This window comes from Anolis sagrei, chromosome 7, assembly GCF_037176765.1.
Source record: "Anolis sagrei isolate rAnoSag1 chromosome 7, rAnoSag1.mat, whole genome shotgun sequence".
Lineage (NCBI taxonomy): Eukaryota > Metazoa > Chordata > Lepidosauria > Squamata > Dactyloidae > Anolis > Anolis sagrei.
Window position 1 is genome coordinate 38,650,282 of NC_090027.1, and position 27,376 is coordinate 38,677,657.

Consider the following 27,376-nt stretch of genomic DNA (forward strand, 5'->3'; position numbering starts at 1 on the left):
GGCCAAAATGGACGTTTCTCTCTCTATCTCATTGGGAAGCCAAAAAGGGCATATATACACAAATGCAAGCACACAACTGTTGGAAGACTGAAAATCATTGAAAATATGAGAATGAACTGTGTTTATATGAAAGAATGGATGCAGTTTGGAGAAATGGTACCATTGTACGTCCCTTTCTTGTTTCCTATAACCTCTGTTATTCTGTTTGCTTAATTATAGATGGATGGATGGTTGGGTAGATGGATGGGTGATAGATAGGTTTGATCGGACAGAGTGGGCGGGGGGGGGTGGAGAGAGAGAGATGATAGCTTAAATCAGATAGATTGGATAGATTAGATAGATGATGGATGAATGGATAATAGATAGGTTAGATCAGATAGAGAGATAGATGGATGATAGGTTAGATCAGATAGATGAAAGATAGAGTAGATAGATGATAGATAGGTTTGATCAGATCAATAGATGATAGATGGATGGATGATAGATAGATTAGATCAGATAGATGATAGAGCAGATAGATGGATGGATAGAAGGATGATAGGTTAGATCAGATAGATAGATAGATAGATAGATAGATAGATAGAGGAGGAGAAAGAAATGATAGATAGATTTGATAGATTAGATAGATGATAGGTTTGATCAGACTGATAGATGATGGATGGATGATAAGTTAGATCAGATAGATGATAGATGGATGGATAGATGGATGATAGGTTAGATCAGATAGATAGATAGATAGATAGATAGATAGATAGATAGATAGATAGATAGATAGATTATAGATAATTTGATAGATTAGATAGATGATAGGTTTGATCAGACTGATAGATGATAGATGGATGGATGATAGATAGGTTAGATCAGATAGATGATAGAGTAGATGGATGGATGGATGGATGATAGGTTAGATCAGATAGATAGATAGATAGATAGATAGATAGATAGATTAGAATACATTTGATAGATTAGATAGATTAGATAGATGACAGGTTTGATCAGATTGATAGATGATAGATGGATGGATGATAGATAGGTTAGATCAGATAGATGATAGAGCAGATAGATGGATGGATAGATGGATGATAGGTTAGATCATATAGATAGATGATAGATAAATTAGATGATAGGTTAAATCAGATAGATGAATGGATGATAGGTTAGATCAAATAGAGAGATAGATGATAGATTAGGTCAGATAGATAGATAGATAGATAGATAGATAGATAGATAGATAGATAGATAGAAGATAGGTTAGATCAGATAGAGAGACAGAAAGATGGTAGATAAATTGATAGATTAGATCAGATAGATAGACAGGTAGCAGATTTAGACTGAATTAGATTAGATTATATAGATAGACTGATTTAACAAATCAAACTAAAAACCATAACATCAGCAAGGCATTCCTGCTTTCACTTCCTTCATTCCTAAAGAAAAACATGACCTGCATCTAGGATGAAACACTGTCTTCAACATTTTTCAGTGGATGATGGTATTCCTTTCTAGGTTGAGGCTGTTTGGTTTTAGGGGCTTCAGTCTCTTTTTGTCCCAAATATCTCAAGAAGATGGCATCTCAAGAGCCAACAGTGACAGATCGGACAGACTGGGGTTCTCTGTGTTGAAATGCCCATCCTTTGGTTGCAATGGTCAAGGTTGTAAAACAGTTATACAGGCCTGTGGTTCTTTCCCCCATGTCCTTCAATCTGCAGGTGACATTTCTTTAAAAAGGTGACAAAAATGAGGGAAATACAAGGGATTATTTGAATATAATTATGGATTAGTCCAGGAGTGGTCCCAATGGATTGAGTGGCACATTTTGGAGGAGTGCCTGGGGCTTCTAGGCCTGAGAAATTGGGAATAGGAGGGTGATATGTGAACCATGGACTACATTTACTCCACCCTTGAGCTTGGCATATATATGACCATGGTCAAAGTCTTATAGGACCACTGGCACGGCAACATATTTATGATAGTGATTAGGAAGGAAGTTAAGACACTTGGCGTGCTGCAATTGAAGAAAGCTGAGGACAAAGGGGGAAAGGGGAAGGAGGGAAGATAAGCTGTGACATTTTAAAAGCAGCTGCAAAAGTGGGATGGCAGAGGATGAATTGGAGCTGTCACTTCCCAATCAGGACAGTTGGAGGGTATGGTATAAGCATAACCTTGTGTCACTTTTTAAATATGCGTCCACTTGCTCAGCTGGTTCGAGGTTTTGGGCTTGAGTGTTACTAGTATGCTGATGACACTCAGCTTATGTTGAAGATGGAAGACCAACCGGACTCTGTACCCGATTATTTCCATCAGTGCCTCGAGGCCATTCCTGGATGGCTGCGTGCCAGCAGGTTGAGGGTGAATCCGGCAAAGACGGAGATCCTATGGCTGGGTCGCCCGGGCAGTGGGGATATCCAGCTGCCTAACCTGGATGGCAAGGCGCTACACCCGTCATCATTGGTAAAGATGACGGGTGTAGATAGACGATGGAGGCCCAGGTCTCCGCCGTGAGCAGAACCACCTTTTTTCATCTGCGGCAGGCTAGACGGCTGCCCCCCTCCCTGTCCAGGGACGACCTAGCTACGGTGATCCAGGCCACAGTCATCTCAAGACTGGACTACTGTAACACCCTCTACATTGGCCTTCCTTTGCTGGTGATCCGGAAGCTCAAATTGGTGCAAAATGCAGCTGCTCGGCTTCTTGCGAGAGCTCCGAAGAGATGCCACATAACTCCAATCTGACTGCAGCTGCATTGGTTACCGACTGAGCACCGGATCACTTTTAAAGTGATGGTACTTACCTTTAAGGCCTTACATGGTCTGGGGCCGATGTACCTGAGGGACCGCCTCAATCCCTACCACCCCCAGAGATCTCTCCGCTCCGAAGACCAAGAATTATTGGAAGTTCCCAGTTTTAAAACCTTGCGTCTAACAGCAACTAGACGCAGAGCCTTTACAGCAGTGGCACCATCACTCTGGAACATTCTGCCACCAGAAGTCCATGCCTTGCGGGATTTATTAGCTTTCCGCAGGGCTTGTAAGACATATTTGTTTCGATCTTTGATATGTTGTTTTAAATTGTGTTAGATTCAAGTTTGTTTCACTGAAATTTCTAGGTTGTGTCATCCAAGGAAGGACCTCTAGATCCAATTCAATGTACAGTGTTACAAAGAAAGATGTGGAATCCTCTCTACATTAGCTGTTTTTCCATGGCTTGTTGGAGCCTGAGGTGTCTGACCAAGATGTTTCTGCAGTTTCACCCAATTACATACATCTCCCTAGACATTTCATTGAAAGAAAGCAAAGTGATTAGAATGCATCTTCACAATGTTTCCCTTCCCACTTATCGATGTGGAAAGTGTTGCAGGGGTGGCAAACCTCCTTGCCGAGTCCCACTTCCATCAGGACGTAACTCTGGGCTGCCTCTGTCACTGTGGATCATGGGAACGTGTCACTCGGTCCCTTGCCGGTGGCAGAAGCAGGGATGTGTCCTTCCGAATGCCAGCTGAGGTCTTGTCCATTGAGGCTGCCTTTGGTGGGAAGGGGAGATAGATGGATAGTGGCAGCAGAGAGGAGAGGAGGGGGCAGTGCCCGGACAGACAGATGTGACCCCAAATCTGCTTGCAAGATCAATTTGGGAACGACAAGATTATGGCATTTCTCTTAGGTCATTCTTGATCAGAACATGTTTCAGATTTTGGATTTTCAATAGAGAATGCCCTATTGGCTAACAGATCTGTAATATATGTATATATCGGCATGCGATGCACTCTTGGGAACCTTGATCACCATCAAGTACTCGGGTTTCCATTTTGTCTCTTAAGCATCATTCAGGATGTTGTATTTCGAGTGGCATATCTCCAAAACATCATTGGGATCTAGAACTGGATGGAGCTGCATTTAGATATCATTCAGTTGCTCCCTGTTGAGTGTTTCTCAACCTTCCTAATGCCACGACCCCTTAATACAGTTCCTCATGTTGTAGTGACCCCCATTCATACAATTATATTCATCACTACTTCATAACTGTAATTTTGCTACTGTTTTGAATCATAATGGAAATATCTGATATGAAGGACGTATTTTAATTCACTGGACCAAATATGGCACACCCATATTTGAATACTGATGCGGTTGGAGGGGATTGATTTTGTCATTTGGAGTTGGAGTTGCTGGGACTTATAGTTCACCTACAATCAAAGAGCATTCTGAACCCCACCAACAATAAAATTGGGCCAAACTTCCTACACAGAACTGCCATGAACAACAGAAAATACTGGAACTGTTTGGTGGGCATTGACCTTGAGTTTTGGAGTTGTAGTCCACCTACATCCAGAGAGCACTGTGGACTCAAACAATGATGGATCTGGACCAAGCTTGGCACAAATACTCAATATGCCGAAATGTGAATGCTACTGGAGTTTGGGGGAAATAGACTTGATATTTGGGAGTTTTAGTTGCTGGATGTATAGTTCACCTACAATCAAAGAGCATTCTGAACTCCACCAATGATAAAATTGGGCCACACAGAATCTGCATGACCAACAGAAAATACTGTGTTTTCTGATGGTTTTTGGCGACCCCTCTGACACCCCCTTGTGACCCCCCCCCCCAGGGGTCCCAACTCCCAGGTTGAGAAACACTGCTGTTGAACCTGGAGGGGTTATACCATTTTATTTGTTTGTTTATTTCTTTCTTTACAACATTTCTACCTCGCCTTTCTCAACCCCCGAGGGGGGGGGGACTCAGAGCAGCTTGAACTCCCACCATGAAATAAAGAGTCAGACACAAGAACATGGATCTAAAGGGCCATTTTCTGACCTATTTATTGAAAGAATTTGCAGTAAGCTGTAGAGAGAAAATCTGTAAAAATGCAACATATAACTCATGGCTGAATGGCCACCTAGTGAGCCTAGTCCGTGGGCCAGGTGTCACTTCCTCTGACCACCTCCAAGGACAAGCGTGCACCAAGGATCCCGAGGGCCAAGCAAAATTCTTTGCACCTCTCGGCTGATCATAGTTGGAAGGCCATCATGAGGGCACTCCCTCCCAAACCTCAGAGTTTTTCAAGAGTGAGAACCCTCAATCCAGCCCCAAGGGTAGCTCCCATTTTATGAAAACTTCTGGGGACTTTTGTGGGAGTCCACCCTTCACCCCCTAAGGCGGGGGTGCCACGGTGCCTACCATAACCATTTCACCTTTAACATGCCATGGAAACTTATTAATACTCAAGGAAACCTATTTAAATGACACCACCCAAAAGCCAATTACCACACCCATCTGAAACAGTATGAGGTAGGCGAAAAAAACCCCAATGCAAACTTGGGGGGAAAAAATTCCTACCCGGCCCATGTGCGACCAGTCTATACTCACACTGTCCATAGGGAGGGAGGGTGGATCACGCCGTCCAAAGGAAACTGAAAGAGGAACAGAGCAGCCTCACCCAACTTTCTGCTCCGCCCCCTCACATGCATGGGCCAGCAACTACCTGGCCCAAACCAAGTCTGCCTCCTTCATGGGGTAATTCAAAATGCCCTCCCGCATCTTAAGCTTTGCTTGGCTGCGGGTGGGGCTAACACTGGCAACAATTAGATGCCGCAATATCACAATGTAACAACAATAAAAAACCATAAATACACAATAAATTAAAAATAATGACATTAGTTATAGATATATAGCTGTTTCCATTATTATAACAATCATATGGTCCAGTTCAATGTCCAAAGTGCTGTTATGCCTGCTAGCCAAAGGCCTGGTTCCACAACCATGATTTCAGTTCTTTCCTAAAGGAAAGTAGGGAGGATACTGATCTAATCTTGCTGGGAATTGAGTTCCACAAGCAGGGGTCACCACCGAGAAGGCCCTGTCCCTCGTCCCCACCAGACGCGTTTGAAAGGCTGGTGGAATTGAGAGCAGGGCCTCCCCAGTGGATCTTAAACTATGAAGCGGAACGAAGAGGGAGATACGTTTGGATGAGTAAACTCTCGCACGTGGTTGGATATTTTTTGTTCAATGCCAAACGTGTGCATTCTGTTTAAGGCTGTGGAAGTGGAGCGCCAGGCTCAATGCCATGCAAATGTCATCGCCCGTGTGGTTGTGTGCACGCATTTAGACTATACATTCCATTGCACATTTGGGCATCTGGTTGTGCAGTGTTGCCATTTAATACAAGAGTCGTGCCGTTTTTAATCATATGGTGGCTATGCCAACGTAGGATTTCTGCCACGGAATTTCGAGACAAGTAGAATTTCAGCTTTTGACAAGGCCATGAAATTGCTTATGAGTGGGAGAATGTTTCAAACTGGCATCCCCCTCCCCTTTAATAGGTATAACTGGAGGTTCCGAACAGCTGGTTCAATAAGGCTCGCCAAATGCAAATTGAGAACAAAGACGCACAGATTGGTCTCTGGACTGGAAAGCACAGAAAGAGAGACTGAGTAGAGCGTGCGCCTATCCGCCTGGTGCACGGGCTCACTGCAACACCCTCCGGGAATTGCTCCTTGTCGTTTCCCAGGCTTGTCTCGCTTTGCCGCTGAGCGATGATGGATAAAGCCATAACACGGGTTCTCTGCCATGCTGCCAAAGCTGCGGAGAGGTGGAGCGGGTCCCCTTGGAGCTTGGGTTTCCCTGGAACGAACAAGGAACAGGTGCACGTCTGACATTCCCACAAAAGAGAGGTGGGGTTGGGAGCAGGGGAATGGGGGCTGGGTCCACAGTTCACAAATGACAGCACCAGCTGCAGCCCAACCTCACACCATGGCACATTTGCACACCAAAATCCTCATCCGATTAGTAGTCCCAATTGGAGTAGAGCCATTGAACCAATAGGATCTATTCACTAAACTGAGGGATGGCCAATAGGATCGCCATAGAATTATAGCAATCCAGTCCAACCCTCTGCCATTCAAGAAAATCACAATCAAAGCACCCCTGACAGAGGGCCATCCAGCCTCTGCTTAAAAGCTTCCATTGGACTCTGGGGCAGTGAGTTCCACTGCTGAACATCCTTTCTTACAGTCAGGATGTTCTTCTTAATGTTCAAGTGGAATCCTTTTTTTCCCGGTAATTTGAACCCATTGGTCCAAAAGGTCCAAAAGGTTGAGTATCTCTTATCCAGAATTCCAAAATCTGAAATATTTCCAAATCCAAAATTGTCCCCATGGCGTCTTCACTTTCTGTTGCTTTGGTGTACACAAACCTAATTCCACGCAGAAAATTATTAGAATCATAGAGTTGGAAGAGACCTAGCGGGCCATACAGTCCAACCCCCTGCCGAGAAGCATACAAAATCCGCCAGGGAATGACTAATTCCAAAAGTCAACTGTGTGTCCAGTAATCTTCTTCCCTGAATCTACAATTTGGTGATGGATCTGGGCATTGTATGTTTTTACCCTGTTTCCCCTTCTGCTCCCTCACCCATATTGTGTTTTTAGTAGTTCTATTTATATTTTTAATGTACCAAACATGCCAGGTTTGTCTGGAAATGTGACACTATTTCCTGTGCTGGTCAATGACCGAAATAAATATTTTGATTTGATTTGATAATGTTCAGGTGGAATCTCCTTTCTTGTAGTTTGAAGCCATTGTTCCATTGCGTCCCAGTCTCCAGGGCAGCAGAAAGGAAGCTTGCTCCCTCCTCCCTATGACTTCCTCTCACATATTTATAAAACATTATAAGGAAAATTGCCTTCTGGCAATGCACATAAGGTGTGCATGAAGCATAAATGGATCTTGTGCTGAGACGGGTCCCATCACCAAGATACCTCGTAGGTAAAGGTAAAGATAAACATTTTCCTTTGTCCAACTCTGGGGGGGGGGGGGGTGCTCATCTCCATTTCTAAGCTGAAGAGCCGGCATTGCCTGTAGTCACCTCCTAGGTCATGTGGCCAGCATGACTGAATGGAGCACCGTTACCTTCCCACTGGAGCGTTACCTATTGATCTCCTCACATTTGCATGTTTTCGAACTGCTAGGTTGGCAGAAGCTGGGGCCTACAGCAGGAGCTCACCCTGCTCCCTGGATTCAAACTGCCAACCTTCCGGTCAGCAAGTTCAGCGGCTCAGGACTTTAATCTGCTTCACCACCAAGGGGGTCCTCGTAATGGACAGTTATTCCAAAATCCCCCAAAAATCTGAAACCCCAATTTATTTATTTACATCATTTTTATCCCGCCCATTTTAGCCCAAAGGCGTACAAACCAGCAACAATTAGATGCAATATATATATACACACACACACACACACACACACACACACACACACACATACATTGTTGGCGGCCTTGGCCTTTGTAAGCCGCATTAGTCCTATGGGAGATTTTGCGGGGTATAAATAAAGATAATAATAATAATAATAGTAATAATAATAATACACATACACACACACACACACACATCATTTATTTATTTTATGTATCGTGTCATCACCAACCAAGATACCTCGTAGGTAAAGATAAAGGTAAACATTTTCCCTTGACATTAAGTCTACTCGTGTCCAACTCTGGGGGGTGATGCTCATTCCATTTCTAAGCCGAAGACATATATCTGACATATATCAGTTAAAAGCAATTAAATCACATCATAAATACATATAAAATCCATTAAAAGCTATAAAAACTATATCACTTCTGGTCCCAAGTATTTTGGATCACAGATACTCAACTGATAGTGGTGATGATGATAATGATACCTGCAAAAAGGAAGGAGCAGATTGGGTTTTGTCTTTTGGGTTGGTTGAAAGATGAACTTGGGTGAGGAACCTTTTTTTTTTTATTAAAAATCATGTGAGCCAAATTGTGTTTTGGAGAAGGTTGAGTGGAGGAGCGGGGCACAGGCAATGTTGCTGTTGAGCCAAATGCAAATGGAGTAGGACCAAAAAGGCCTGCATATTTTAGCTTATGGTTATTGCATGTGATAACTAAGCTTCCAGAGATTAATCCCTGAGATGGTCCCCACTGCCATCCCTCCCTTGCAATTTGGAAGGACAGCCTGGCACCACCAGCACCCTACTCCCTCGCACTGGTCATTTGGGGAAAAGAGCGAGGCATCCTCCAGTGTGAATTTCCACATCGTTTCCTTCCATCAAGGCTTCTTTCGGAGGCCTCGGTTCTCTGCAGAGGCAGGCAGCTTGGCCGGTGTCCAAACAGCAGCTGGGATGGAAGGAGGGAGGGAGATTGACCCGAATAGAGGGAGTCAACAGAGTCTCTCCCTCCTCCCTCTTTCTCTCTCTCTCTTTCTCCATCTCTGTGCCATCATTTTTCAGAAAGGCTTCAGCGACACTCAGGGACAGAGGAAAAGCACGTTCCTCTCGTTCTAACATCAAGGAACCACAAAAATAGTGTTCCAGAAACCGGAAGCATGATGGGAGATGACAGGATAAAACAAGAGTGCTGACCAGTTGAGAACAAAATGGCCTGCCTTAGAAAGTTGTTCTATCAGTTTGAGTCATAGGGAAATAGACCATTTTGGAAATGGAAACTTATAAATGTACAAGTAATATCAAATGACAGAGCCCCCGGTGGTGCAGTGGGTTAAACCACTGCGCTACTGAAGTTGCAGACCGAAAGGTCGCAGGTTCGAATCCGCGGAGCAGGATGAGCTCCTGCTGTCAGCCCCAGCTTCTGCCAACCTAGCAGTTTGAAAACATGCAAATGAAAGTAGATCAATAGGTACCACTCCGGCGGGAAGGTAATGGCACTCCATGCAGTCATGCTGGCCACATGACCATGGAGGTGTCTATGGACAATGCCGGCTCTTCGGCTTAGAAATGGAGATGAGGACTAAGCCCTAGAGTTGGACACAACTGGACTTAATGTCAAGGAAATTTACATTACCTATGCAAAAAAAAAATGCAGGGGGATATAGTTGTTCAGTAAGACCCTAGTTTCCACTGGGAATGTGTTCCCAAACCTTGGGTTGACACACAAAACTGTGGATAATAGGGAAACCTAATAAGGACATCATGTTGTTGGTTAAATGAAGCCATAGACATCAGTCTCATAATACTGGGGCCATATTATATTTATGGAATAAATCACCAAGCATGAACTAGCATGGATCAGACAAAGAAGTCATATGCAGATGCAAATATGCAGATCTCTAATCCAGTTGAAAGCTGGTCACATGACCTTGGAGGTGTCTATGGACAATGCCATCTCTTTGGCTTAGAAATGGAGATGAGAACCAACCCCCAGAGTCAGACACGACTGTACTTAATGTCAGGGGAAAATCTTTACCTTTATCCTTGACATCAAATGGCTGGGATTACATGGAGTGTATTTAGTGGCCAATCAGTAATGGTTGCACATATAGGTCTACTGTGCATGTGACAACACATTAAAGGGCATAGGGCAGAATGCAAATGCACCAACCCCTTACACATTACCCATGCCCATTGTGCACTGCAATTGTCAGAAATGCATATTTGGTATTCAGAACATGGCTGTTCACTTTCATTAAGTCAACTTTGATTTATGGCTTCCTATGAATGAGAGACCTCCAAGTCACCCTGTTCTCAAGGCCTTGCTTAAGTCTTGCAAACTCCAGACCATGGCTTCCTTGAGTGAATAAATCCCATTATAATGCAGTAGCCTACTTTTCCTGCTGTTTTCTACTTTACCAAGCATTATCGGCCTTTCTTATGTGTTACATCATCTCCAAAATATTATAGTCTTAGTTCAGTCCTGGAGATTACGATGTGGAACAATGGCTTCAAACTACAGGAAAGGAGATTCCATCTGAACTTGAGGAAGAACTTCCTGACTGTGAGAGCTGTTCAGCAGTGGAACTCTCTGCTCCAGAGTGTGGTAGTGGCTTATTCTTTGGAGGCTTTTAAGCAGAGGCTGGATGGCCATCTGTTGGGGGTGCTTTGAATGTGATTTTCCTGCTTCTTGGCAGAATGGGGTTGGACTGGATGGCCCACCAGGTCTCTTCCAACTCTATGATTCTATGATTCTAGTCATCTTGGCTTCTACGTCGAGTTCAGATTTGTTTCGTTCTTGGTCCCATTGGTTGTCTTTGTGTCCATAGAATTCTTCTCCAGAACCATATTTCAAATGAGTTGATTTTCTTCCTATTGGCTTTCTTCACTCTCCAGGTTTTACAGGCATACATAGGAATGGGAAATACAGTGGTGTCAAGTTGTCAACAATCCTGACTTTAGCATGCAATGATATATCTTCCCACTTGAAGACCTTGTCTAGTTTAGTCTCTGTGTCAAGAGGAAGGTAGAATAAAGATGAAGTAAACAAATAAAAATAAATAATTCTTTGTAGCTCCCTTTTGAAGTTCTAGAGTGCACTCACGCTATAGAATTAATGCATTTTGGGTTAATGCATTAATTCTTAATGCTTAAGCGGCTAAGGGGGGAAAGGGAAGGGCTTGAGACTGTTAGGAATTGTGGGAGTTGAAGTTCAAAACACTTGAAGGGCCAAAGTTTGCCCATTATTTATTTATTTACAGCATTTATATTCTACCCTTCTCACCACCCCGCAGGAAACTCAGGGCAGATCACATTGCACATATACATGGCAAACATTTAGTGCTATAGACACACAACATGTATTGACAGACACACAGATTGGACTACTGCAATGCGCTCTATGTGGGGCTGCCCTTGAAAACGGCTCAGAAGTTCCAACTGGTCCAAACGGGCAGCGGCCAGGATGTTAACTGCCGCTCCTTACAGAGAGAGGTCAACCCTCCTGTTCAAGGAGGTTAACTGGCTGCCATTTATTTTCCAAGCCCAATTTAAGGTGCAGGTGCTTACCTACAAAGCCTTGAACGGTTTGGGACCATCCTACCTGCGTGACCGCATCTCCGTCTACGAACCCACACGTTCACTTCAGTCATCTGGAGAGGCCTTACTTGTGATCCCGCCTGCATCGCAAGCACGTTTGGTGGGGACACGAGACAGGGCCTTTTCTGTGGTGGCCCCCGACTCTGGAACACCCTCCCCAAAGATCTTAGACAGGCCCCTATATTGGCAGTCTTCAGAAAGAACTTGAAGACCTGGCTGTTCCGATGTGCCTTCCCAGATTAGGAAATCTCCAATACTAAGTCCCAGAAGCACTTTACTAGAACTAAGATTGCTGCACATCGCACACTGCACTTGCCCTATAAGCCTTATATACCACCTGTCACATCAGCACTTTTAATCCTGTACCCATTACTCTGGCCCGGCCCAGTTCTATTGTGTCTTAGTGTATTATTTATTGCTTGTTGTTTATATTGCTTTAATTCTTTTTAATTTGCCTTATGTTTTGCATTGTTATATTGTGTGTTGAGGCCTTGGCCTTTGTAAGCCGCATCGAGTCCTTCGGGAGATGCTAGCGGGGTACAAATAAAGTTTAATATTTAACTTACCAGCTTCATGAGGGTAGACTTTTTGAATTCTGGCCACCAGGGGAGCTGTCGCTTCACCATCCACTTGTGACACTGATGGAGTACTTCCTCATTCTTTTGCACAATGCTGGAGAGGTTTATAGTGTCAAAAATTAGTTAAATTAGCCTCCCTGCATATGTGTTACCTACATTTCCTACTTGACAGATGCAACTGTTTTTCGGCCTGCAAAGGTTGACAGAAAGCTAGACAAATGGTCGGAAGCTTCAAAGCCATGACCTCTGGTCAGTAGTGATTTTAATGCAGTTTACTCCCAACCAGCTGTGCCACAATCCGGTCCCATGTCTGTCTTAGATGCAATCCGGTCCCATGTCTGTCTTCTAATTACATGACCACTCATTCCATCCTGGCCAATGCATTCAGTAGAGAGCTTCTCTTAACTCCTCCAGCAGATATTCATACAGTATTGTAGTGTTGTGGGATCTTGGTTACTTTGTGGAATGAAACAGTTGATTCCCAGTATACTTGCTCCATGAAATGTAAAGTAGAGATCTCCAAAAGAACCTTCAGTCAATAGTCCATCTTTTCCCAACCATCCCTGGACACTGCCTCTGGGTGGGCTGAGTCACTTGAGGGTTAATCCCTTCCTCTGCCTCCTCTCTGGAACAGATCTGGTGAGTGATTGGCTCCAGCTGCCCCTCTTTTATCTCCCCAAACCCTCCCCCTCCCCATCACCTTATCTTCTAGCTCATCTCCCTCCCCCTTGACCACCACCAGTCTGTTTATCTGGACTTCCCTGCGGAGAAAATTGGAAAGCTTCACACCTGTCAACCTGAATTGATCACCCGTCACCAAGAGCTTCCAGGCAGACCTGGCCTGATCTCACTGGGCCAGAAGCTTTTTGCAGGGGGAATGAACCCCAAGAAGCACCATTTTCCATTTTGCCGTGACCATTTGATGCCTGCGACATATTGCAAAGCATAACTTGAATAAGCCTTTCTGTGGCATTTTACCACGTTGAACCATCCTACACAATACATGGGAGTGAAGAATTTTCTCCCTCTGGGTAGAAAAACAAATGCTCATTACAGAAAGTTTTGAGTTGTGTATTGAATATTCTAGCCCTTGGATAAAGGTACACTGGAAGGTGGTTCTAGAAATCATGATTAATATGGCAACCTTTACAAGCCCTGGATACTTGTTTACTAACTTACTTAGGCGATCCCTCGTTGTCCGAATAAGATTGTCTTCCAAGATCGGTGTACTGGCTCTGGAACTCTATTCTTGATCTGCATGTTATCCCGCAGTGAGGACATTAGTTTCCAGATGGAAGACGGTCCCAGTCAGGGTTGGCTTGATGCGCCTTCCTCTTGGCACATTTCTCTCTTTCGCCCTCCATTTGTGCCTCTTTGAATTCTACAGCACTGCTGGTCACAGCTGACCTCCAGCTGGAGTACTCAAGGGCCAGGGCTTCCCAGTTCTCCGTGTCTATGTCACAGTTTTTAAGGTTGGCTTTGAGCCCATCTTTAAACCTCTTTTCCTGTTCTCCAACAATCCATTTTCCATTCTTGAGTTCGGAGTAGAGCAACTGCTTTGGGAGATGTTGGTCGGGCATCCAAACAACATGGCTGGTCCAGCGGAGTTGATGGCAGAGGACCATCGCTTCAATGCTGGTGGTCTTTGCTTCTTCCATCACGCTGACATTTGTCTGCTTGTCTTCCCAAGAGATTTGCAAGATTTTTTGGAGGCCTTTCCAAGCCCTGGATAAAATAAGGGTGTCCAACTTGTTGGAAGGAGCCTCCAGCGGTGCAGTGGGTTAAACCACTGAGCTGCTGAATTTGCTGACCGAAAGGTTGACAGTTCAAATCCTGGGAGCGGGGTGTGCTCCTGCTGTTAGCCCCAGCTTCTGCCAACCTAGCAGTTTGAAAACATGCAAATGTGAGTAGATCAATAGGTACTGCTTCTGTGGGAAGGTAAAAGGCGCTCCATGCAGTCATGCTGGCCACATGACCTTGCATGTGCCTAAGGACAACGCCGAGTCTTTGGCTTAGAAATGGAGATAAGCACCACCCCCCAGAGTCGGACAGAACTAGACTTAAGGTCAATGGGGAAATCTTTACCTTTTAAAGAATTGGAATGCATTTTGTCCATGATCTAAAAATAATCTACCATGAACAATCGCTCAAAATTTGCAGTTAAGGACTTATTCTGTGCAAAATTCAGACTTTACACAGAAAACAGTATCTTCGGTGCAGAAAACTTGTGTGCAGATGTGTTGTTTTTGCACAGTAAATGTAGTACTTAGAGAATTCTTCCATGCAAAATTGATACATGGGTTTTGGTGCATGTACAAAATGCAGTGTTTTCTGTAGAGATAACAGCATTTTCTCTGCAGAAAATTGTTTTTCTCTGCAAAAGAAATGATCCAAAAACATATGTGCAACTCTTTATGTGGCAAACATCTCAAATTGCAAAATTCTTATCTCCATTATCAAAATTCTTGTCCCCATTTTCTGTTCCCTTGGGTTGAACACTTTTAAATATGTTGTCAAAGGCTTTCATGGCCAGAATCTCTTGGTTGCTGTGAGATTTTTGGGCTGTATGGCTGTTTCAGAGGCATTCCCTCCTGATGTTTCACCCACATCTATGGCAGGCATCCTCACAACCTCTGACGATGCCTGCCATAGATGTGGTGAAATGTCAGGAGAGAATGCTTCTGGAACATGGCCATACAGCCTAGAAAACTCACAGCAACCCAGTGCTTTTAATATATTTTTTCTATCTTTATAGCAGAATATAATAAATTGCATATCTTAGTTCATAAGCCTTATTGTCATGAGATGTCCCTCTGCATTTCTCTGTCCCGGCATCAAACTGTCTTGGCCCTCTCTGTTTACAAATATTTATCCATCACATTTTTGTCCTCCCCTGACTTCAAGGATCTTAGGACAGGATATATGGGATTATCCGACTTGATCCTCACAGCAGCCGGGCAAGAAAAGTTTGGCCGGAGGCCGAGCCGTACCTGATGCAGACGATCCATGACCAGCTCCCTTAACATTTTTCAAAATACTTTGAGGCAGCTGTGGCGTGCTAAGCATTTGGCTGAAGCAGCAACACATACACACATGGTTGCCATTAGTCACACCACAGTGGGGGAAATAATGACACGTTATCTTTCGAACTGCCTCTCCTAGTGTCCATTAGCCACTGAAGGCTTTTGGGAGTTGTAGTCCAAAATAAACCCCAGATACTTTGGAACCAAAAGGAATGAACATCTCTGGCAATGAAGCCCCTGGTTGTCTTTTGTCTTGTTCTTCTTTGGGGAATCGAATAGTCCAAGCAGGTTTGACTGGAACCTGCTATAATTTTTTATCTGAAGCCAATTATTCGAAATGTGAAAAATCTCTAGTGGAATTTTTATGAATCTTTCCTCAAATCCTCGCTACTCAGATTCAGCACAAACCAAAGGCATTCATAATGCCAGGATCTATGTATTCTTAAATGGCTTCAGACACATCAAAACACGCACAAATGTGATTTGTAAGAACAAGGAAAAAAACAAATAAGCCAGTGCAAAAGCAAACAAACAACAAGCTCGTACAAAGATGTTTTTGTCAATACAAGAAATGGATCCATGCAAAGCACAGCCCCAAAAGAGTGCATACAATATATTCAAAGATGTTTAAATTGTGCATGAATATGCAAAAAGTTTCATACGTTGCCCCTGGTGGCGCAGCAGGTTAACCCACTGAGCTGCAGAATTTTCTGACCGAAAGGTTGGCAGTTCAAATCCGGAGAGTGGGGTGAGTTCCCACTGTTAGCCCCAGCTTCTGCCAACCAAGAACTTTGAAAGCATGCAAATGTGCTCCGGTGGGAAGGTAATTTATTATTTATTTGTTTACAGTATTTATATTCCGCCCTTCTCACCCCACAGGGGACTCAGGGCGGATTACAATGTACATATACATGGCAAACATTCAATGCCATAGACACACAACATATACAGACAGACACAGAGGCTATTTAACATTCCAGTTTTTTCATAAGGTATTCTGGCCACCAGGGGAGCTGTTGCTTCACTGTCCATTTGTGACACTGATGAAGTGCTTCCTCATTCTTTGCATGCTTGCTGGAGATTTTTATGGCATCATAAATTAGCCTTCCCAAATAAGCGGTACCTAAATTTCCTACTTGACAGATGCAACTGTCTTTCAGGCTGCAAAAGTCAACAGCAAGCTATACAAATTGATCAGAAGCTCACTCCGACCTGGGCTGGCTTTGAACTCATGACCTTTTGGTAATGGCGCTCCATGCAGTCATGCCGGCCACATGACCTTGGTGGTGTCTACGGACAATGCCGGCTCTTTGGCTTAGAAATGGAGATGAGCACTAAGCCCTACAGTCGGGCACATCTAGACTTAATGTCAAGGGAAACCCTTAGCTTAACTATGCAAAAAAAATGCAGGGGGATATTGTTAGTTGTTCAATAAGACGCCAGTATCTACTGGGGATATGTTTCCAAACTTGGGTTGACACACAAAACTGTGGATAATAGTGTTTGTTGTTCATTCGTTCAGTCGTTTCCGACTCTTCATGACTTCATGGACCAGTCCACGCCAGAGCTCCCTGTCGGTTGTCACCACCCCCAGCTCCTTCAAGGTCAATCCAGTCACTTCAAGGATGCCATCCATCCATCTTGCCCTTGGTCGGCCCCTCTTCCTTTGTCTTCCATTTTCCCCAGCATCATTGTCTTTGCTAAGCTTTCCTTTCTTCTCATGATGTGGCCAAAGTACTTCATCTTGGCCTCTACTATTCTGAAGTATGGACTGGCTGGATAATAGTGAAATAAGAACATCATGTTGAAACTATAGATATGAGTCTCATAATACTGGGGCCATACTATATTTATGGAATAAATCACCAAGCACGGACTAGCGTGGATCAGACAAAGAAGTCATATGCAGATGCAAATATGCAGATCGCTAATCCAGTTGAAAGCCGATACCTTTCCACTGGGTTGATGCCAATGATCAGTGCAGGAATCCTTCTGTGGCAACAGTAAAATAGCAAAAGATACCCAACAGTGGAATTTACCCACATCAGATGCCAGAGAAGAAGTTGGTCATGGGAAGATGTGTTGCATCCAACTGTTTGCAGCTGGATGATGAAGCTAAAAAGAGCACATAGTAGGGACTAGCCTGGGTTTTAAAGTCTTTTCACAGCTGTCCATAAGCTTGAGTTACTGCCAAAGTGGGGAAACAGAGATGGAATAACTCAAACTAGTATTATAATTAGGTTGCAACGGGGAATAAAAGAAAAGAATGCCATGTTTTAGACCACGATTGGGAGGGGTGTGCTAATTAAATAGCCATTCGTTTGCTAAACAATCACTTCCCAGGGTTGTGCTGCCATATGATTAACTTCCGTAGTTTTTCCCCAAAAAATGTGTTAAGTAATACATGCTTAATTGTGTTATTAATACAATGTATTCTGGGAAGCTGATGGGGGTCTCCTAATTGGCATTTAACTCAGATAGTTCCAGCATATTTAAGCATATTTTAGAGCATGGTGCGATGGGTTCCCAATTATTTCTGACCTAAAAACTTTGGAGAGGACCTGATTTTGAAGCAGTTACAGGAGGGGCAGCCATCTCCTTGCTTTATTTCCATCAGATTAAACAATTCCTCCTGAAATTCCTTAGGAAAACTCTGTAAAAGCAATTTCTTTTCTGACCATGATTCACACAAAGAGAAAGTAGCAGGAGATGGGTTCCATGTCAACAAGGCTAGATCTACACTGCGATAGAATGCAGTTCCAAACCACATTATTTGGTCAGGGTAGACCAGGCATGGGCAAGCTTTGGTCCTCCCTCCAAAGCGGCTGAGGGGGAAAAGGAAAGGGCCTGAGGCAGTTAGGAATTGTGGGAGTTGAAGTCCAAAACACCTGGAGGGAGGACCAAAGCTTCCCCATTATTTATTTATTTATTTATTTATTTATTTACAGTATTTATGAACCAGTTAGGACATTAAGATCGTCTGGGGAGGCCCTGCTCTCGATCCCGCCGGCTTCACAAGCACGCCTGGTGGGGACGAGAGATAGGGCCTTCTCAGTGGTGGCCCCTCAACTGTGGAACGCCCTTCCTGCATATATTAGATTGGCCCCCTCCTTGCTGGCATTCCGGAGGAAAGTGAAGACCTGGCTGTTTGAACAGGCATTCAACTAGGCAGTGTGATTGAGCATGGAATAATGGATAACGAGTTTGGATTCTGATTTCATTGATGAGACCTGATGGATTTGTTATATTGATGTACTGATGTATTGATGCTGATTTTTAATTATATGTGATCCTATTGCTTTTAAATGCCCAATGATTTTGTATTGTGTACACTGAAACTGTTGTTAACCGCTCTGAGTCGCCTAAGGGCTGAGAAGAGCGGTATACAAATAAAGTAAATAAATAAATAAATAAATAAATAATATTTATATTCTGTCCTTCTCACCCTTCAGGGGACTCAGGGTGCATCACAATGCACATATACATGGCAAGCATTCAGTGCCATAGACACACCACATATATAGTCAGAGACACAGAGGCTATTTAACTTTCCATCTTTGTGAGGGTATGCTTTTTGAATTCCAGCCAACAGGGGAGCTGTCACTTCACCGCCCACTTGTGACACCAATGGAGTACTTCCTCATTCTTTTGCACACTGCTGGAGAGTTTTATGGCATCGTAAATTAGTTAAATTAGCCTTCCCGCATAAGCGGTACCTAAATTTCCTACTTGACAGATGCAACTGTCTCTCGGGCTGCAAAGTTCGACAGCAAGCTAGTTGGAAGTTTCAAACTCATGACCTCTGGTCAGTAGTGATTTTAATGCAGCTGACTCCCAAACACTTGTGGTAGTTGAAGTCCAAAGCACCCGAAGGGAGGGCCAAAGTTTGCCCATGCCTGGTGAAGACATGCTTCGACAGCAAGCTAGACAAATGGTTGGAAGTTTCAAACTCATGACCTCTGGTCAGTAGTGATTTTAATGCACACAACTCCCAACCACTTGTGGCAGTTGGAGTCCAAAACACCCAAAGGGAGGGCCAAAGTTTGCCCATGCCTGGTGAAGACATGCAAATAGCTTAAAATTTACAGTGACTAAATATCACAGACTCTTTACAAAGGCAAGATTAAACTTATTTCCCTCAGACCTGCTAAGAGGCAGGCTGCCTGGAATTCCTTACTCCCAAAGACTATGCCCCTGTGAAGGCAATGAAATAGAAACAATAGAACACATTTTATTGCAGTGTTGCTACTACACAGTGCAACGTAGCCAACTTTTATATCCAGCCTGTCCCACATGACCAGCTATCCCCCCACAAAGGATTGTTAGATATTTTTTAGAGGACAAGTGCCACAGGATGACTCCCATTGTGGCAAAATTCCTCAGAGTGGCAACAAGGCTGAGAAAGCAAGTAATCTCCGAGAGATGTATTACTTGAAACCATGTAGATGTATCTTGTACAATGGACTTCTCCTGAGATGGGAGAATTTATAATGACGTTGGTTTTACTGATGGGTCTATGGACTGTAATAAATATTGTTGTTGTTGTGTAGAATCATATAAGGCCGGAGGTTTAGCACAGATAATAATAATAATAATAAATAAATAAAACTTTATTTATATCCCGCTCCATCTCCCCCAGGGGGACTCGGTGTGGCTTTCATGAGGCCATGCCCATCGATACAATACAAACAATATAACACAAATACATAGTAAAACCAAACAAAATACATAAAATGCAAAATCAATATAATATATGACACAACAATATAAATTCAAGCAAAAAACACAAAAAATTCACTAGGCAGGGCCAGATTCAAGGATATTTTTTAAAAAAATTTAAAACACTGGGAGATAAGGAGGAGGATCCGGGAATGAGGAAGGATTTCATTGCACAAACCATAAAATAAAGTGCTTCTAAGGACATTTTGTGCAAAGTGTGGACAGGGAGAATCTTACATTCAATCACTGAAGGCGTATTGGAATAACCAGGTTTTCAGATTCCTCCTGAAGATTGCCAGTGTGGGGGATTGCCTAATATCTCTGGGGAGTGAGTTCCAGAGCCGGGGGGGGCACTGCAGAGAAGGCCCTCTCTCTCGTCCCTGCAAGTTGCACTTGCAATGCGGGCGGGATCAAAAAAAGAGCCTCTCCAGAAGATCGAAGGGATTGTGTGGGTTCGTAGATGGAAATATGGTCACACAGGTAGGATGGTCCCAAACCATTCAGGGCTTTGTAGGTCAAGACCTGCACCTTGAATTGAGCCCAGTAAATAAATGGCAGCCAATGGAGCTCCTTAAAGAGGAGGGTTGACCGCTCTCTGTAATTCGCTCCAGTTAATAGTCTGGCTGCCGCCCATTGGACCAATTGGAGTTTCTGGGTCATCTTCAAGGGCAGCCCCACGTAGAGAGCATTGCAATAGTCCAATCTAGAGGTAACTAAGGCATGGACCACTATGGCCAAATCCAACTTCACGAGGTACGGTCGCAGCTGGCGTACAAGCTTCAATTGTGCAAATGCAGTTCCACCACCTGACGCCTGACCTTCAAGCTGGTAAATCATCAGCAACTATAAGATCTATGAACTGAAAGGTTGCAAGTTCAAAGCCCTGGGTCGGCATGAGTGGCCGACTGTCAGCCCTGCTCACTGTTTACCTAAGCAGTTCAAAAACAGCTTTAGCTGTAATTAGAGAAATTAGGTATCACTAAAAGCAGAGGAGGTGTTTTACAATGCCAGAAAGAAAAAGAAGATTGGAAAATGCTGCAATGAGGAAGTCCTGACGGCTCTTTGTCATAGAGGATGGAGCGACAGCACCCCCTGTGGACTCAAGCCCAACCATCCATGGCATCAAAACAACACCTCCTTCTGTTCTGTCTGTCTGTGTACTGTTTATATAAACGGCATTGAATGTTTGCCGTATATGTGTACTTGTGATCTGCCCTGAGTCCCCTTTGGGGTGAGTAGGGTGGAATATAAATAAAGTGTTATTATTATTATATTATTATTATGATTTAATTGTTCCAAACTGCATTATTGCCCTGAGTCCCACAGGGGAAATAGGGCAGAATATAAATAAAGTTTTATTATTATAGTTTTATTATTGGGCAGTGTAGATCCAGCCTGCAGTGGAGAAAAACACTCCTGGTTTTATGTGGAGCTATCCAGGGTGCTGAACCAAAAACGGATTCAGTGCCTCCAGGTGCATCTACACCAGTGGTCCCCAACCTGTGGGCCACAGCCCACTGATGGACTGTGAGACCTAAAATAAAGTCCACGGCTCTAGATGATTAAATATGGTTTTCTGTGGGTGAGCAGATGGTGACTACTGGATGGCATATGTTCTGTATCAGAAGCTAGAGCTGATGTGGCCTATCCAATGCAATTTTCTGAATCAGCACCCCAAATAACCAATTTGAATCAAAAATTGACCAAAATTGATTCGTTACTCATTTGGTACTAATGTTGGAGAGTGGTCCCTGGTCAATTGGCCCATGGTCAAAGGTCCCTGGTCAAAAAAAGGTTTGGAACCAGTGCAATAGAAGACCTGCCCCAATCCCAATTATTATACAGGCCAACACACATTTTGGTGCTTCAAATGTTAGCCCCATTTCTATGTATATTAGAGCTGGTGATTCTAAAAATGGCACCAGTTTCCCCCTGTCAGCTCTAGTTTTTGAGATAGAAAACATATGCCATCCACCAGTTGCCAATTGTTTCTACATACAATACCATGATATCAAAGGAACTAGAGCTGTTGCGGTCTATCCAGTGCAATTTTCTGATTCTGTGCCCCAAATAACCCCAGAAACAGGCCTAAAAACCAAAACACCAGGATTTTTTAAAGTTGGGCTGGCAACCTAAATAACCAAACTGAATCTAAAGTTGACCAAAAACTGATTTGTAACCCTTTTGGTACTAATGTTGGAGAGTGGTCCCTGGTCAAAATCGTCCCTTTTCAAAGTGCTTGCTGAGAATCACTGATCTACAGTGTAGAATTAATATGGTTTGACACCACTTTAACTGCCATGGCTCAATGCTATGGAATCCTAGGAGTTGCAGTTTGGTTAGGCACCATCGTCCTTGGGCAGGAAAGGTTGACAGCCTTGTAAAACAATTAAAGTGGTTCCAAAGTGCATTAATTTTGTGGTGTGGATGTACTGCTGGTTCAGGATACAATTTGGAACAAACCCATCATCTCGTCGTCATGAGTGCTGTTCTCCACTGTTGACCAGAATCACTGTTTTATGACCAGTTAAAAAGGAAAGAGATTCATCGATGCGAAGAACCATTTCGCAAAGCCTGATTGGATTTTCTTGCCTGGATCGGACTCCGTTTCTGCAGGGATCGGTGGAGTTAATCCCCTCTGGCTCTCTGCTCCCGCTGTGATTTCTCAGTCCCTGAGTCCATTTTCTCTCTTTCCACTCATCCTCCTCCTGCTGATGCTCATGGAATTTGGATGGTATTCAAAGAGAAATTACAAGGAAAGGGCACAGGAGGTCAAGTTGCATCCAGCAAGAGATTATTTTCTCCCCTATGCAGTGACTGTTTAATGGCTGAGGGCTTTCCCACTCCGCCTCCAGAAAAAAAGGGAAGGGGGTGAAGAAGACCTCACTGCACTCAATAGTGCCATAGGGAATAGAGAGACCCCAGTTTTAACCAGAAATGATGGGGGATATTCCTGGTTTGCCTAGACCAGTGGTTCTCAACCTGGGGTCCCCAGATGTTTTTGGCCTACAACTCCCAGAAATCCCGGCCAGTTTACCAGCTGTTAGGATTTCTGGGAGTTGAAGGCCAAAAACATCTGGGGACCCCAGGTTGAGAACCACTGACCTAGACCTTCCCATTTGCCCCTCCAGGTGGTCAAACTACAGTTCCCATTATCCTTAAACACCTTTTGGGGGTGATATGAGTTGTAGTCTAGGTCATGGCATCCAGTGGTTTCCATTTCAGAGGGGTGACTAATTTGTTATGTTTGTGGTTTGAACTTTAAAGGAGCTATCCAAAGTGCTCAACTTATTTTGAGGTGAAGGGTTTCACATTTTCTAAATCCCATTTAAATTTTGGACTAAAACCCTGATCAGATTTATCTCAGCCATTGAGATAAATGCTGCTCCTTTTGATCTTTGCTGAAGATGGCTTTGAAATAGGATACATTTGACAAAGGATGAATGGCTACTTCTCATCTACACTGTAGACCAGTGGTTCCCAACCATATTTGACCAGGGACCACTTGACCAGGAAATATGCTTTTCCTGCATGGCAGAAGGGGGTGGGACTGGATGACCTCTAGGGATGCTGCTGCTCCTGCTATTATTATTATTATTATTATTATTATTATTATTATTATTATTATTATTTGAAACACAACAAGATGAGTCCACGCAACAAGATGAGCCAATACAACTGGCTGTTGTATTGGATCACACATCGGACACTTCCCAAGTGTCTAGGACTGTGTGATGTACTGGTGACTATTGCATGCAGATCCCAGTAAGTTGGCCTTTTGCAGCTGGCAGATGGTAATTTTGTCAGTGCCAATTGTGTTTAAGTGCAGGCCAAGGCCTTTAGGCACTGCACCCAGTGTGCCGATCACCACCTTTACTGGCTTGTGCCAGAGTCTTTGCAGTTTGATGATGATGATGATTATTATTATTATTATTATCAGAAAGGCTGGGTGGACATCTGTTGGGGGAGATCTGATTGCGTTTTTCTTGCATGGGAGAAGAGGGTTGGACCGGATGGCCTCTGGTGTCTTCCATTGAAATACTGTTAAGTTTATGTTGGTCAAAAAGTTTGCCCATACCTGATATATCTATATAAATAAAAATGTAATGTTCATTTGTGGGATTAACATAACTCAAAAACCACTGGATGAACTGATACAAAATTTGGACAAAACATATCTATCAGGCCAACGTGACCATCCCTCATAAAAACACTGAAAAACACAACAGAAGGGTCTTAAAAGGCCAAAAAAGCAAAAAGACGCTACAGCGCATATGCAAAAAGTAACTCCCACTACCAAACAAAGCACACAATAGCATATACACACTATATTCCGGACTACAGCTCCCAGCATCCCCTAGACTAGGCCATTTAGGAGGAGGATAATCCAAATGCACTGCTTCCAAGATGCAAGCTTTCTTCTCCTTGGATTTCTTTGAGAGCATCCCAGTCCTATACAATATTCCTAGACTGCAACTCCCAGCAATCCTCCAGATAGATAAGATAGATAGATAGATTAGATAGAGATAGATAGAAAGGTAGGTGGTTAGGTAAGTTGGTAGAAAGATTGATCAGGAGGACTGCTGGGAGTTGCAGTCCAAGAACAGGAAGAAAGGGGAGAAAGAGGAAGGGAAAGTAAAGTAAAGGGAAGGAAAGGAAGAGGAAGAGAAGAAAGAAAAGAAGGAAGGAAGGAAGGAAGGAAGGAGAGAAAGAAAGGAGGAGAGAAAGAGGGAGGGAAGGTTGGCCACAGCAACACGTGGCAGTTACAGCTAGTATATATTATATAATATATAATATAATATAATATAATATAATATAATATAATATAATATAATAAATATTATATAATATATAATATATAAACATATCTTGGAGCTCCATGATAAAGTTTTGCTTGGCTGAGAAGGGTTGAAAGCCCCTGCTTTCTAGGCATGACTTACTCGTATGAATCCCTAGTCCCAACCTTAAACTAACATTAGGTAATGGCATATGTGTAACCACAATTCTTCCATCCTTCTCATTTTCTCTCTCTTATTCCTCTATTTTTCCCCTGTCTATTTAAGATTTCAAGTCCCTTCCGAGTATATACACATAACATTACCATTTTCGTGTCTTCCTCCTGCCTGATAACGCACTAGGCGAAAATGTTTGATGCGCGGGTTTGAACAGTTTGACTCAGCCGGCTGCCGTTACGATGACATTTAAAAGGAACACAATTAAAATTGTGAATTTTTAAAAGGTCCCCTTTGAAGCCAGCCACCTTCCTTGCCATTCCCCTTTCTTTTCTTTCAGACTGAAACTTTGATTTCTTTCCCCTTCACACCTTCTGGGTCTCAGGCGCTAGGATAACTCTGCCTCTCTCTATGTGTTTCGGCACCAGAAATAATGGTGCCGTCACCATTTTATTGGGCAAGACAGTAAATCTGATCCAGATCGCTGTCACTAGAATTGGAAATGTCAAACCAGGAGCAACCTTTTTACAGGAGAATGTAATAGCCAACAGAGAGGAAGGGGTGAGGGAGATCCCTCCACATGGCAGCGCATCTATTATGACAGCAAATGGGCATTCCATGTGCAATTGAGTGGCAACCTCAGCAAACCGCTGCCTTGAATGATCCCATAACATTGGGAAAGTCTGATGACTAGAAAGATCTATGGCTTAGGAAGGGTATGAGGACATTGCCCCTTCAAATGGGAATTCTTGCTCCTCAATGAAACATTCCTTCTGTTCCCAAGTGTCTTCCATTGCAGGCATTGAGATGATGCAAATCATTCACGTCATAAATTCCTACGTTGGGTAAGAACTGGAGAGGGCTCCTCTGCCTTGAAAAGTATAGAAGAAGGGATTTCAGCAGGTCTTGCTGGTGATCTGGTTGTGTGACCAACAACATCTGCTGAAATTCCATCTTCTAACTCAACTGTTCAATATGTTTTCACTCTGGCAACCCTATATAGAAGAATTGGTTTAAATGTTGGACTACAAGAAATCCTCGCTCAGTCTTGGAAACCCATCATAAGCTTGTCATGGTGAAAGATATTCGGATAAGATTTAATGCTGTCTCCTTCTGTGCAATACAACTACAATAGGTCCTCAATTTTTTCAGGGGTTAAGGGTGCAGAACCCCAGTGAAAGTGGAAAACCCATGAATATAGGCTTGTTATTTTTTTTCAGAACACTTCTCTAGGCATTTCTAGATCCTCCAGTGCAATTTTATGTCAGCTTCCCCCAGAAGCTCACCATAAAATCATGCTGGAGGACCTAAAGTAAAAGTAAAGGTTTCCCCTTGACATTAAGTCTAGTTGTGTCCAACTCTGCGCAGTGGTGCTCATCTCCCTTTCTAAGTCGAAGAGCCGGCTTTGTCCATAGATACCTATAAGGTCATGTGGCTGGCATGACTGCATGAGTGCTATTACCTTCCCACCAGAGTGGTACCTATTCATCTACTCACATTTGTCTGCTTTCAAACTGCTAGGTTGGCAGAAACTGGGGCTAACAGAGGGAGCTCACCCTGCTCCCTGGATTTGAACTGCTGAATTTCTGCTGCCAAGTTCAGCAGCTCAGCAGTTTAACCATCCTGTGCCTGTTTTCTCCCATTGATGGGCACAGAGGCCTTTTGGAGATGCCCAGCTAAGCCCTGCGGAAAGCAGAAGATTGGACTAAATGTATTTTTGCTCCAATCTATCAGAACATTTATGCTTAATCTACTTATTGGACTGAACCCCATTTAAGATTGCTTTCTCGGAGCTCAGTTACATTACCTTCAATAGTACTGTGATGAGAAACAGAGCTTGGAACAAATGTTATTTTTCAGGACTAGCATTCCCAAAACATTACATTCTGTCATTATAATCATTTCAACCTAAAGAACTCTGCAATGTTGACAGTTGTAGGCCAAACCCATGGGGTTTATTGCTCTTATAACTGCCCTAGATAGCAAGGTGAGATAGTATAGATGGGGTTCAGCACTTTGGATAGCTCCTTTAAAGTTAGTTGAGATTAAAATTTGAAGTTGCTGTGTCTTTCTTTCACCTTAAAGTTCAGCAAAAAGTGTTGACTCCTTCCTTTTTTCCTTCTTTCCTTCCTTCCTTCCTTCAATCCATCCATCTTTCTACTCAAAGTTCTTGATGTGATGCAAAGGCTTTACAAGAGGATGGCATTTTCTGCGCATTGCTCCTTACTTTACAGGAGATCTTTAGGGGATTCATCCATCACCCCAAAGTCCCCATCCATAGAGAAACCTCCCCCCAACACTACTGATCCCCCACAGCC

General features: G+C 43.4%; 1 protein-coding gene across 6 annotated transcripts in view; it reads left to right on the forward strand.

Annotated features, from left to right (window-relative positions):
- NECTIN1 (nectin cell adhesion molecule 1) overlaps positions 1–27,376 on the forward strand; it is a 266,551-nt gene that overhangs the window by 193,805 nt on the left and 45,370 nt on the right. The gene's annotated exons all lie outside the window — the stretch shown is intronic.